This window comes from Lissotriton vulgaris, chromosome 3_1, assembly GCF_964263255.1.
Source record: "Lissotriton vulgaris chromosome 3_1, aLisVul1.2, whole genome shotgun sequence".
Lineage (NCBI taxonomy): Eukaryota > Metazoa > Chordata > Amphibia > Caudata > Salamandridae > Lissotriton > Lissotriton vulgaris.
Genome location: NC_141689.1, coordinates 172,334,328 through 172,340,817, shown reverse-complemented (window position 1 = coordinate 172,340,817; position 6,490 = coordinate 172,334,328). Strand labels below are relative to the sequence as shown.

Below are 6,490 nucleotides of genomic sequence, written 5' to 3'. Positions count from 1 at the left end.
TGCTTTATTCAGGCTACTCTGCTTGCACTACCCCCACCCTTCTCCCCCTCTCTTCTCTTCAGCTTTATTTATGCTCCTCTGCTTGCACTACCTCCACCCTTCTCCCCCGCTCTTCTCGTCAGCTTTATTCATGCTCCTTTGCTTGCACTACCCCTCCCTTCTCCCCCTCTCTTCTCGTCAGCTTCATTTTTTGTTTGTTTTCATTTAGATTGCTGTGAATCATGCTCCTCTGCTCGCTCTCCCCCCTCCCTTCTCCCCGTCTGTTTTGGTCAGTTTCATTTCCAACAGGCCCGGGTATGCAGCATGAGAGCCAACTGCAGGCAGATACACTCTGACTTCTTCCTTCTGAAAGACTCTCCAGTGTGCTGATTGAGTGGCTCCCTCATTACCCAGTGGCCCTGTGTCGTGTTTTGCTTTCTCCAGCAGCTGGCAGTCAGACTCCTCTCAAGTAGAGCTTGACGAATTCTGAAGGGAAGGGGGTTCTTCAGTACAACTGTGCAAATCAATGCTTTTACTCACCTCTAAAAAGTTGCCAGAGGAAGGCTGATACACAACATCCATGAATGTATTAATGTTTGAAGCCAGCCCTTGTGTCCTTTGATCAGTCACCTTTCTGAATTCAGAGGTCTCCCCTGAGCTAGCGCACACTTTTTTATATTTAATGTCTATTAGAAAGCCATTGTTCTGATTTTTAAAGGTTTCGACAGAAAGTTCCCTTTCTTTCTGTCCAGAGGAAAAGTATGAAAGCGTTTTTTAAGGTCGGGCAAAGTTTGAAGTCCTGTGCTCTGGGTAACATTTGGTATTGACCTTCGCGCCGCTACGGTCATGTATTTACGATAAGCTGTGTTGTACGTTATGGTCTTGGAATCTTTTTTGTCTGTTTGCTGCAGCGCGGATAGTTGTTCATTCTGGGTCTCACAGCTGTCTTTAAATCACACATGTAGGGCTTCATTCCTTTTTTTAACATGCCGTTTGGGGTCTAATACATATTTCATCTTCAAGACTAGTGAAACAGCTGGTTAAACGTCACTTTCAGAGGGCGCACCATGCAGAGGGCGCACCATGTCATAGTGCTTGCATTCTACCTAGTGCTAGGTCAAGCATCTTTGTACAGAATTTCATTTACACTCGGCTGGTGAGGCAATGATTGGGAGATGCACCCACTGACCCACTTGGCAGGTGAATATCACTGAATATACTGAAGAAGCACACATAACAGCAATTGCTGGTAAAGGCTCTAAAGAAAGGACTTAGCTAACACACTGGTAAAATGCATGCTCACCTATCCAGATAAGCGAAGTACTATTGTGGTCTACTGTTACCTTAATGCTTGTAGTTCCAGGCAGCTTGCAGGAGGTTTGGTTGATTGATGTAATCTGAGATCATTATTAGCTTAAAAGCTGAAAATAATGTCCTCAGGTTCACGGAGATCGAGAGTACAGATACAAATTATGTCAACTTTGCTTGTATAACCATATCTAAGGAGAAGGAAAGTTACTTACGGTCTTTTAAACAAGTCTCCAAATAACCAACATGAAATTCAACTTTTCCGCAAGTTCTTTTGGTCTACTCTCTCTCTAAATCGAAAACCTCTGCATGCATGCTTGCCTTTCTGTTGGTTAACCTATTTCACATGCTCAATGACTAAAGTAATCAGTATTAATAATAAGATACAAAATGCGTTCTTATACCACTAGTCTTTTTGGTGGCATGAAGTAGAACATTTCAGCTCAGCTTCTAAATTTTTGCAAGCGGTAGTGACATTGTCCCAACCCCATCGAATGGTTTATTTTAAAATATAACATTGTGTGCCTAATACCTATGTTTGAGCATTCATTTGGCCCAAACGGATAACCTACTTTCAACAAGCATTGGCATAGCCAATAGGTCTCGCTATTGGGACCTTATAAGTATTTAGTTATGCAGCACAATATCCTTTGTGCAACAACATCAACTGTTGCATGGCTAAGCACTTATAAGGTCCCAAAGGTGAGACCTATTGGCTATGCTAATGCTTGTTAAATATAGGAAGTATTTCAGCGCATTTCCAGAAAATACTAAATGGAGTAAAGGGCCTCATAAACTAGGTTTTGAGCTGTATCCCTCAATCATTTCTTCCTTGACAAAATCAGCAAAATCAAAACTAAAATTCCTCCCCCATCCCTGGCATTCACTGACCCCCGCCGTCCTCCGGCCACTGCACACCTGGACTCATTCCCCCCCCTCTCGACTGATTCATTTCTCTCCATCCTTCCGTTGGTCAAATCCGGTTCCCCGATGGACCCCTGCCCTGCCTACATCTTAAAGCAGATCTACACCCACTGCCCTTCACCACCTTTAGCGCTCTTTAACAGCTCGCTGGCTTAGGGCATTGTTACCCCTGCACTCAAATCGGCAGTGATCGTTCCGATCCTAAAAAAACCTGGAGCGGATCCCTCGGATTCAGTCAACTACCGCCCCATCTCCCTTTTGCCTTTCCTGGCAAAGGTATTGGAACGACACGTGGTAAAAACCTTGAGTGAGTTTGTAGAGAGACATGGTGTTTTGGCCCCGAGACAGGCCGGTTTCCGCCCAGCCCACTCAACTGAGTCCGTGATAACATCGGTTCTGGATAACCTACGACAGGGAATGGATACCAATCAACATCAGGCCCTGATCCTCTTAGATCTTTCCGCCGCATTCGACACAGTGGACCATACCATCTTACTTTCACGTGTCGAGGCGGCGGGAATCGGAGGAACAGCCCTGTTATGGTTATCCTCCTTTTTGAGCGGCCGGACTCAGGCGGTTCGCTTGGGAGAGTTTTCTGCTGAATTTCAACCCATCCAGTGCGGGGTCCCCCAGGGTTCCTCTTTGTCCCCCCTTTTATTTAACCTTTACATCGCCCCCCTCATCTTTGCTTTACAGCAACTGGAGGTCTCTGTGTACAACTACGCAGATGATCTCCAGCTCATTTTTTCCCTCTCCTCTTCCCCCGAGTCCATGTCTAATGTTCAGTCCATCATGACCTTCATTCAGGACTGGATGAATTTCAACCACCTGAAACTCAATCCCGATAAAACGGAGTTGGTGTTGACAGGTGGTTGCTCCAGTCCTTGGTCCTCTTCCTTTTGGCCCCCTTCTTTAGGTCCCCCACCCATTCCTGTCTCTTCCGACAAAACCCTTGGGTTCAAAATCAATAATCAACTCTCCCTACACTCTCAAGTCTCTGCAGTTGTATCCTCAGCCTTCCTCTCCCTCAGGACAATTCGCAGAGTCTCACGATTCTTCGCCCCCGACGTGCTCAAATTAATACTCCTGGCCATGGTAACATCCCGCCTAGACTATGGCAACGTCCTCTACCATGGTATGCCCGACTATCTTATGAGGCGTCTTCAACTGGTTCAAAACCAGGCCGCTCGGCTGGTTTTTAACCTATCAAAATCACATCATGTAACTCCCCTCCTCTTCTTCTTGCACTGGCTCCCTGTCCGGCAGCGCGCCTTATTCAAGCTCGGCTGCACCATCTTTAAAGCCCGGACCGTCTCCGCCCCCTCTTTCATCAACTCGGCCATCCAAAACTACACTCCCTCACGAGATCTCCGATCCTCTTCTCACCACCTTCTTGTGGTCCCCCGTTTCAAACGGAAGAAGTGGGGTGGTTCCAAGTTTGCAACCGCTGGTCCAGCTTTCTGGAATTCTCTCCCATTTTCTCTCAGAACCTGCACCCAGTACCCCCTCTTTCGCAGAAACCTCAAGACCTTCCTCTTTACCCAAGCTTTCCCATCTTGAATGGTCACCTTCCCTAACTCTCCTACTCCCCGTGTAGCAGTTGCCATTTAAGCGCCAAGAAACCGCTAGGTGTATGAGCGCTATATAAATCCCTTCAAATTCAAAATTCAAATAAGTCGCCTAGTAGCCTATCTAGCCCAGGAGCCTTCCCAGACTGCAGTGAAGAAATCGTATTAACTGTCTCCTCTGATGAAAGTGTACTTCTTTCACACAGTGCTCTGTAAGGGGATCCCAGCCAGTCACAGCTGTATCATCCTCCAACATGGGCACTTCCCCTGAGAACAAGCTCTTAAAATGCTCTTCCAACACTTGGGGTTGTAAGCAAAAATCCATTTCACTAACTGGCTGTTTAAGCCCTTTAGATAGTGAATGCCAAAATGTCTGAGAGTCCTTCGTTCTTGATGCCTCTACTAAAATGCACCAGTTTTCTTCCTCCCAGGCTCTTTTCTTTTGGCCTCACCCTGTATTCTCTAATAGGCTCTTCTTAAATTGATTATATCGACCCTTATTCCTTTTTTTGGACTGCCCTGGATAGAGCTATTTTATTTCGCCTGTAGTCTTCATTATACCATGGAGCAGCTTTATCATGGATATTTTTGTGTTGCAATGTCTACTAACAATAGCCTTTATGTTAGAGGATAGGTGCAGAAAAGTAGACAAAGTGGTATCTTTGTTTGAATCCTGATTTCCCAATACAACTAGGGCCTCAGCCACCTCTTTGTAAATTATCGGTAGAAGCGCCTCCACAGAAATTATCTGTTTCCATTTTATTCTCCTTTTATTATTAGATGTGATAATTGGAGCTGTTACTAGGCTTTTTTAGAGTTGCGGGAGGATAATACCAGATAACTCCAAAAACAATGCGTTGTGATCACTGTCCTCTCTATCCAGGACAGTCGTATCATGAATATTAGATCATAAATCGAGATCCACCATGATAAAATCAATTCTACTCTTGATGCTGCCCCTTTTAAACATAGTTTTAGGCTCTATAAATCTGAGGATGTCCGCCCATTACAGGCTTAGGTAAGTGTAAAAGATAATTACTTATAAATGGTCAGCAACTCAGGATGACAAATGCCACTACTGTAAAGACTTGATTGAGAACATTCCTCATCTGCTGTTTGTATGTCCCCTTTACGTAAGCCCCCGTCGTAAGTGGATAAAATCTGTGTGTTTAAATCTAGGAACACGTAGGTACATAGAGGCGTTAAGAGTACTGGAATCAGATTGTACACCCTGTGTGGCGATCGCTGTTGCAAAATTCTTAGGGTGGGCCTGGACTATACGCACCCGCACTTGGCAGCTCCCAGATGCTGCCCAATGAATTTTATTACACCGCTTGATGCCAGATCAACTTTATAAATTCATGTCTTATTGAATTATTTTAATTATTCTGTATACATTGTTTTTAATCTGGAATGTGACAGCATTATGTTTTAATGAGTTTTTAAAATAATGAATTTAACTTAGTAGTATTTATAGTGTAGTGTCAGGATGTACAACCCCTTTTATGACAAGCTGTTGAATAAAGCTTTGAAATTTGATTTAGATAATACTTGCTGACCATCCTTTGTCATTATTTTCAGTGCCTGTATTTGAAGCTTATTATTACCTCTGGCTGCTCTTTCTCCTGTACCAGATCTTGAATATGGTCAATAGATTCATGGGTCGTATTAAAATCATCGTCTACAATAAGATAATATTTTTTACATGAACTTTCAAGAAATTTGATCCGTTTTAATAAAGGGTCCGAGTACTTATGGGGACTACTGAACCGGTTATAAAGATTAATTAACCTCAAGTGTCTGTTTCCTTTTGATGAGATAATATCAAAGCCTAGGACTTCCTGTGATTCTATATTTAGCCATTTTATTTTACAACTTAATGTTGTCTTAACCCAAATTAGCAATCCTCCTGCAGGTGTGCCAGCTATCGAATGTCTAGCTTCAATGCTAAAAGTGGTATACCCCACGCTGTGATACTACACGGTTGTCCAGGTCTCATGCAGAAGACAAATATGACATTTAATTTTGATTTTAATCCCGCATTGTTCCATAAGATTATTATTATTATTAAATTGATTCTTGATATAGCGCATGGCTACCCTTAGGCATCCCAGCTCCGATTGCAAAGGCATTACACAATCCTGTTCTACTGCCGCTTCTGGAAGAGCCATGTTTTTAGTTGTTTCCTGAAAGCGAGGTGCTGTGGTGTGGATCTAAGTTGCTGGGGAAGTGTGTTCCACAGAGTGGCTGCATTGTACGAAAACATACGTCCCCCTGTTCTTGGTATGTTATGTTATGTTAATATATGACTTGTATAGCGCTCTGCTACTCCGAAGAGTGTCCTGGCGCTTTAGACTCCAAGGAGGAACGGAGTGGGAGGAGATGGCAAACCTACTGTACAAAAAGCCAAGTCTTAAGGTCTTTCCTAAAAGCTAAGAGATTGACGTTCTTTCGCAAGGACAGAGGCAAAGCATTCCACAGGTGTGGCGCCAAACTTCTGAAGGAACGACCTCCGATGCGCACTCGTTTTATTGCCGGGACGGAAACCAAGGCCAATGAAGATGACCTGAGCGACCGAGAAGGCAAATAAAAGTTCAGTCTTTTCCTAATATATTTGGCACCTGTGCCATGAAGAGCTTTGAATGCTAGAGTGAGCACCTTGTAAATGATACGCTTCAGAACTGGAAGCCAATGTAGGGCCTTTAAGAGGT

The 6,490-nt window shown here is 43.9% G+C and overlaps 1 pseudogene; it reads right to left on the bottom strand.

Moving 5' to 3' along the window:
- Nucleotides 1–219: 219 nt before the first annotated feature.
- LOC147726164 (inhibitory synaptic factor 2A pseudogene) lies at nucleotides 220–1,064 on the bottom strand (annotated as a pseudogene).
- Between the last annotated feature and the right edge of the window lie 5,426 nt (nucleotides 1,065–6,490).